Raw genomic sequence first — 8,281 nt, 5'->3', positions numbered from 1 at the left:
TTTTTTTTTTTTTTTTTTAATTAGTGTTTTTGGCTCATCTTTCGATATCAGCCATCTGATTAGACATTAACAATATTAGGGTTATACATACATAGGATTTAAACATTTTGGGATTCACGAGGATACAATACGCAGAGGTGCTCATCAAAGCGATTTTTTCTTCATACACTTACAAGACTGAGCAACGGACCAGAGGAAGGGAATATAGGGACTGAATAAATTCTGGCTATATAATCAGATCACTATTCTTAACAAATTTATAGACTTCATAATATACCCTTGGGTTGTTGGTAGCCATTATGCTGCTGAGATTAAAAGGGTATTTGGTTTTAAGAATCGAACAAATATTTATTATTGTAGTCTCAAGATTGCGTCGGTTTTTGGAACACCTGAGAATGATATGCTCCAAATCTCCAATCTCTCCACAATCACATAGATTGTCAGTCTTTTTCCTGATTTGGTGCAGATATTTGGGGCATATAGTATGACCACTTCTCAATCTTGATATCACTCGGACAAAATCTCTGGATTCTACCTCTTCATTGATTGAGCAGTGGCGGCTGGTCTGTGAGGGCTATAGGGCTACAGCCCCCCATACAAGAAATCAATCCTTTTATGCTATTTACCTTCCCATACGATTTTCATTGAAAATATTACTTTCCACGGTTATTTAAATAATTTATTAATGTGAAACTTTCATGCGACTCCTGCAGTTTTGTTTATTTCAATCATAATCTAGCAGTTCGTCCCTGCATGGGCGATGAATCGTATAGCCCCGAATTCTTGCATTCGGACAGTCATTCGGCTCCAGCCGCAACTCTTCGTGTCGGTCGTTTTAAGGAGTAAAAGGGCTACGATAAAAGTCGCCCCTATCCGCTTCATTCTAGCCGCTGCCGGCTAGCGTATAGACAACCTAGTTTGCGTTGGTATTCGTTTACGTTTTGAAATCACGGCGGACAATAGTGTTCAAAATATTTTAAAAACTGATTTCGCTGACGGAAAAAAGCCGTATTCAACTGCTGGGTAGACCGACTCCCGATTTAAATTTAACCCAGGCAAATAAAACTCCAAAAACTTCTTAAGCAAGACGATTATCAAGACAAGTGTATAACAATTGATAACGTATGGGCAAGGGCAGGATTTAGAGATTTGAAGCACCTTAATGAAAAAATTAAGAAGCATGAGCTATCTGCCAAGCATGTAAATTGTTCGACAGAATTAGCTTTTCTGGTTACGACTAATATCGCTGCTCAATTAGAATACCGGAATAATATTATTAAGCACAACGAGCAAGTAGATAAGAACAGGTATGTTTCAAAAAGAATTATAAATTGCATACAATTTTGCGGAAAACTGGTTTCAAAATTTCATATTTTTATTATTATTCTAAAAGTAGCCCCCTAGTGAACTAGATCACGAGCCGCCACTGTGATTGAGCGAGTAAATTGTTTGTTATTAAACCAAGGGTGTTTCACCGGTATAGGCTGGATTGATTTATAATGTTTGGCCTTTGTCTGAGTGTTGTAGATTCCCTCCCATTTTGCAAACATAGTACTCTTTATGTGGGGTATAAGATCTCGAGGTGAATAGATCCTGCACTCCACTATATCCATCCTTGAAGCCTGTTTAGCTAATTCATCCACTACCTCGTTTCCCTCTATTCCCACGTGTGATTTTACCCATAGAAAATGTACTTGTAGGCCCCAGGATTTCAGTTTGGCTAGGGTTTCCAAAATGTATTTATGAATGATTGTGAAGGTATAATCAAGCCTAAGAATTGAGAGGGAGGATAAGCAACTGCGGCTATCAGATAATATTAGGATTTTATCAGAAGCAAATTCTTGGTATTTTTCTTCCACATACTCCAGACTCTTGAATATTGAAAAAAGCTCTGCTGTAAATACTGAATGATGGTTGTTCAACCTGAATTTTCTATTTATGTTCGTGGATGGATCATGAAATGCACATCCCACTCCATCCCGAGACTTTGAGGCGTCAGTGAAGATCTGATGGAACCCTTCATAATAAGTCTCTATTGTGTACAGGAAGTCGACTTGGGCATATTCTGCGTATGTAGGGATGTGGATCTCTTCCAATCGACGCAATAAACCATATTCCAGAGAAAATTGTACGAGAGATTCAGAGGATACAATATTATCTTTTACGTCCATCAGATTGTAATAACTGTCGACCAATAGTGGGTTCTTTTTAAAAATCCAATATTTGTGGGTTAGAGTACGAATAAAGAGACTATGGACTTTGTCCACCAATGATGAACCCAAGGAGATCTTTTTCAACATGAAGGTCTCCGCAAGGTATTCACGGCGAATATGGAGTGGGAACTCTGCTGTTTCTGATAAAACCACTATGTTAGGTGTACTGGGTAGGTAACCCATACATATTTTAAGGGCCTTGCGTTGTAGGACGTTCAGTTTTTCAAGAACACTTTTGCTTGCGTCTCCATAAAAAATAGAACCATAGTCAATCACCGATCGTAAGAAGGATCTATAAAAAGTCAAACTCGTTGATTGGTCTGCTCCCCATTTATTGTGACAAATGTAACGCAAAAGTTGAATTATCTTCGCTGATTTGTTGCAAAGATAATTTACATGTTCGACCCATTTGAGTCCGCTATCGAGAGTAATTCCCAGAAAACGAATTGAACTCCTGTAAGGAAAAGTTACACCTCCTATTTGCACTGAATTTGGAATTTTCATCTTTTTTTTGGTGAATGTACAGACGGTAGACTTCGTTGGTGAGAGTTCGAGTCCTGAAATATATAAAAATTTCTGAAATTTTTCCAGAGGGATTTTTAAATTATTCATATTCTTCTCCTTGTCAACATCAATGGTATAAATACAAAAATCGTCTGCAAATTCTAAAACTTTAATTGTTGGAGACGAGATTTCCTTTCCTACTCGGTGGTTATGAATAATGTAAAGCAAGGGAGATAGTATTCCTCCCTGAGTTAATCTTGCACTGGTTGTTCTTGGTCCTATGAGTTCTCCATTTATTCTGATGAAAATTTTCCTGTTAGAATACAAATTTATGATGAATGAAGTGAATCTCGCAGGCAGTCCAATATTCAACATTTCAGTCTCCAATACGTCCAAACAAACGTTGTCATAAGCCCCAACAATATCTAAAAACAGAGCCGTTACGACTTTTCCCTCCATGAATGCTTCATTTATATCGAGAACCAGGTTTCCCACACTATCACTGGTAGAAACCCCTCTCCTAAATCCGTATTGTGTTTTCGGAAATTTTTTATGATGTTCTAGCCACCACTCTAACCGGTATTTAATCATTCTCTCAAAAGTTTTTAGGACACATGAACTCAACGAAATAGGTCTATAAGAGCTGGCAACCTCCGGGCTTTTTCCTGGTTTTAATATGGGAATGATGATATAGTTTTTCCATTCTTCGGGAATTTCTCCAGTTAGCCAAATAGAGTTGAAAATATTCAAAAGACTGTGTTTCGCCTCCATAGGTAATTTTGATAATATGATGTATTGAACATCATCGGCTCCCGGAGATGTATTAGATTCGTGTTTGATTGTTCTTTCAAGCTCATACATCTGGAATGGACAACTAAAAAGCTCATTTTCGTCGTATGTGACTAATGGTCTTTCTAATCTGTATGTAGAAGGGGGAGTCAATTTGAGGAAAAATTCATCTGTCCATTGGCTCCTTACAGTTGGATGTTTGTGTTCGGAGGAAATGCCTCTAATCGTTTTGATATTTTTCCAGACGTAGGAGATAGGTGAGGAAGAACTCAACGAGCTACAAAATTTTCTCCATGAACTGCGTTTACTTTCTTTAATTGTACGTCGCGCAATGGCTTCCAACTTCTTGAATTCCAAGTAATTTGGTAGAATTGTTTCAAATTTGTATTTATTAAAAGCTTCTGTTTTATTCCGGACAGCCTCATCACAAGCTGCATTCCACCAGCTCTTTGTTCGATCTTTCCTGCGCCTGGAGGATTTCCCAGATTTTGGAATACTAGTATCGCATGCTCGTCTGAGAATATTCAAAAATTCGCTGTAGGAAATGTGTTCGTTTAATCCCTCAAAAGTTTCCGTGATAGTGTCCGAGAAGAGTGTCCAATTTGCTTTCTCAGTCTTATATTTTCTAGAGTCTGATATATTTCTATTTTCTTCCATGACATCATTAATTTGCAGATCGAAAACTACTGGAAGATGGTCTGAACCCAGTGGGATTTGTTCCACCCGCCAGTTGTCAACATATGAGAAGACAGTATTTGAAACTAAAGTTAGGTCTACAGGTGATTTATTTTGGCCAGGAACCTGTATTCGCGTGCTGCTACCGTCATTTAGAAGAAATATATCTTGATCCTCTATCGCTTGAAGGAGTTGTGAGCCCATAAAAGTATCTGATTCCGAACCCCAAGCACTATGGTGCATGTTAAAGTCTCCTGCTAGCACAAAGTTTCCGTTGATCTCCTTGAAAAATTTTACCCAGTCAGAGTAAAAAACTTCTTTTTTAGGGGGTTTATATGTTGAAATCAATGATATGTCGCCGCATGATTCCGTATGAATCCTGACGCCAATCATCTCGAGGTTTCTTATATAAGAAATGTTGGATATAACAGTGAAAGCAATGGACTTTTTCAGCATTATTGAAATTCCTCCTCCTTGTTCAGTTATTCTGTCATTTCTGAAAATATTGTATCCACTACAAGTGAAATTTATATCTGGCTTTAACCAGGTCTCAGATAAAAAGATAATGTCGAATTCATTTTCTTCTATGTACTTTTCGAAAGATCCTTTATTGGATAAAATTGATCTAGAATTCCACTGTAAAATTCGGTATATCTTCATAATTATTCAAATAAGTTTTTAGACTAGATTTTATTTTTTGCTGAAGAGAAAAATCGTCAGACAAAATTTTTGAACTACTTAAATCCTTGAGACACTTGAAGATTATTTGCGACATGAAACTAATTATTGATGTATCTGAATCTGGGTAAGAAGGGTTTTCCATTATTGAATTAGTTAGAGCGGTTCTTAAACCAATCCCGTTTTCGGAACGGATGTTTGGTTTCGAGATTATTTCTCTATGTTTATTTCTGGTTTCAAGTTCTGAGGGTGTAAGCGATAATAGTCTCCTTTTTCTATTTAATCTTTCGTTGGCGTTATTTTTATTATTATTTATAAGATTTTTCGAAGAAGAGGGCGTGTTTCCTGCATCAGTATTGCTAAATAATGTAGTCATACTAGATTCCAGTTTTCCAATCGCTTCCTTATAGGAAATATTCTCTTCTGCCATTTTGACTTTGATTTTCCGTTGTTTCTCAAATATAGGACAATTTTCCCTATCATTGGCCAAGTGTTGTCCCTGACAATGAGCGCAGATTGTCGAATTTGAATTACAATCTTCTATTTTATGAGGTTGAGTGCATTTAGGACATCTTTGGGAGCTTTTGCAAAGAGATTCTACGTGACCATATCTCCAACAGTTTTTACATTGTTTTACTTTTTGTATGAAGGGATTCACTTCTCTTATACAGCCGAATAAACCTACACTCGGTGGAATAGTCTGACCCCTGAAGGTTAACAAAACAGATGACGTAGGTATGTATTTCACCGTTTTATCATCACTAATAATTCTCCTATTCATTCTACGGACCTCGACAATCTTAAATATATGTCCCCTAACTGGTGTGATCGCTGTTTTAATTTCTTCTTCAGAAATATCAAGATCGATTGCTCGAATAACACCCATTCTACGTAACAAAAATAATGGGATATAGGTATCTATATTCGCTTTCGATATGAACTCTGCCGAAAGCAAGGAGTTTGCCGCTCTAAACGTTCTCAGTTCTACTACTACTCTATTACGACCAGTGTTTTTAATATTGATAATGTTTTCTGAAATAAATGTGTCATTTCTGAAAATCAATTTACCCACATGTAAATGTGAAAGACCTTTCAGGTTTTTATCAGTAGATTCCATGTAAACCTTATATGGCCCCGAGTCGGAGATATCGTATCTCAATGACGTATCTCGGTTTTTATAAATGCGGGAATTCGATGATGATTGAATGTTAGAATTTTCAGGAGATTCTTGAGAGAAATTCAAATTTCTTTCTTTTTTATCTTGTTTCAGCAAAGTATCATCACCAACATGCAACGAACTCACCGAATGAAGCACAATGGAAGAATTTGTACTAGTATTCTGACTCATATCCATTTCGATATCTGTATCAAACAAAACATTATGAGCACTTTCAATTGCGGCAGAGATAGAACCCCCCGGATCGGGGGGATCGTTCACCGACATTGTTTAACACTATAGTCACTATCTAATAAATAATTAATTCACTCAGTTTTCAGGATCGAGAAAACGAAATCAAAAAGTATATAATATTTGCTACATGAACACCTGTGAAACTGTTTCATCATTCAGTTTGAATATGATTCTTTCATTTTCTCTTAGAATTTCTGATTATAGTCTTGATTAATTTAATTCTTTTTAAATATAAATTTATATGTGGTATTCTTCATTTCCCAATTTCCTTTCATCTAGTATTTCCAGCACATACAAACCCATATTGACTAGGTATATTTGAGCATATAAGACAATTAGCTACATGTGAAATTGTTTTTCCTTCCACTATTCAATTAGAATTCATTCCATTCATTTTCTCTCAGAATTTTTTATATTATGATGAACTGGGTAAGAAATTAACTAGAGGTTCTGAAATAATCGCACGTTTTATCTAGAAACAGTATAAAATTTTATTCAATGTTATTATTGCTACAAAATTATCTTCGATCGATTCATTTTCAAACATCCAAATAAAATGGAAATGTTGACATGATGAATATACTCACCGCCAAAAAAAAATCTGCCCCCTGAAATATTTCTTGAAATTCGATGTCCAAGAACTTTCGTTTTTTTTCATGTATTTCAATTGTTTCTACGCCAAATTGTAGATGAATTCTTCGGTAGGTATCAAAAACAATCTCCACAAGTAAGTATTTTCTAAAAATGTTATTTACACAGGGAGAAATTTTTTTTTATTTGTAGTACAATTTCTTAACACCTTGTGGAACATTTCGGGAAATTTGTAGAGTTTACGCTCAGTTTATTACAAGGACCATATCTATTTCGCCATTTCTTTCAGTTTTTATTTCACTTTGATATCTTGATTTATTTTGAAGCTACCCGCATTCGAATAAAAGCCCGGAATTGTTTATAATTATATTCGTTATTTTGTAACTTAAATAATTTTATGAAATGCATTTCGACACTAACTAACAGAAAAATACTTAAGACATTGGACATTATCTATGTGTATTCGTTCAGAATTTTGCCAATAAAATTCGCCTAAATTATTCACAATTACAAAATGGGATGTTAAAGGGTAACAATAATAGAACTTTTTGTCATCATAAGTACTTTCAATGAACTGTTTGAGTTTTCTTCACTATTTTCACCCCAAATCGCACGATACATCAATTTTTGCAAGTGACCTGATGCCACTAATCAGATAGACTCGGATGTCCTGAACCAATCATCGTTTGTTTTTGCAATGCCGGAGACATCTTCCAAAGTCTTGTACTTGAAATTTAATGACTAAATTCTAGGGGTTGTAGTTCAGCCATCTTGAATATTTCATATAGACAATTTTTGGTGAAATGACTCATTTTTATGGATTCTACCGTCTGTCATAAAAAGCCTCTCCTTTTAAAACACCCTGTATATTATAATTTTCCTGTTTGGGGGTATATTTTATTGTTATTTAGTTGAACCATCACTAAAAAGCTCCTCCCTCCAACGTCCCTGTGGCGCAGAGGATAGCGCGTTGGACTTCTAATCCAAAGGTCGTGGGTTCGATCCCCGCCAGGGATGCAACTTTTTGATGTTTGTCATCGATGAACTATGAGAACGTGACGTATTGTCACTTGTTATATAGAAGATAACATGAAGAACGATAACGCCTAAACAGTGAGGTAGAAGATAACAATCCTATCCCTTATTGAAAATATGTTGATATTCATAATATCTAATTAATCCCGAATCTTCAGGTAATTAATCACGTCTGCAAAATATTCTTGCACCATGTTTTTTGCTGGACTATAAGAACAGAAAAATTAACAAAAAAACAGCTTAGAATGTACTTGTATGCGAAAAGCTTAATTTTTTCTTGCAGTTGCCACTATACTTCTGTTTTTCGATTACTTTCTAGATTTTTATTTCTTCACATAACCAGTCAATGGAGAGAAAGTAACTATGTACATTCATTGTTGATTGA

The 8,281-nt window shown here is 35.7% G+C and overlaps 1 non-coding gene across 1 annotated transcript; it reads left to right on the top strand.

Moving 5' to 3' along the window:
• Nucleotides 1–7,805: 7,805 nt before the first annotated feature.
• Nucleotides 7,806–7,878, top strand: Trnar-ucu. The gene has a single exon. It is a non-coding gene; the product is annotated as a tRNA-Arg (tRNA).
• The last annotated feature ends 403 nt before the right edge of the window (nucleotides 7,879–8,281 follow it).

This window comes from Coccinella septempunctata, chromosome 5 (genome assembly GCF_907165205.1).
Source record: "Coccinella septempunctata chromosome 5, icCocSept1.1, whole genome shotgun sequence".
In the NCBI taxonomy this organism is placed as follows: domain Eukaryota; kingdom Metazoa; phylum Arthropoda; class Insecta; order Coleoptera; family Coccinellidae; genus Coccinella; species Coccinella septempunctata.
Note: the sequence above shows the minus strand (reverse complement) of the source record. Positions and strands in the feature narration are given on the sequence as shown.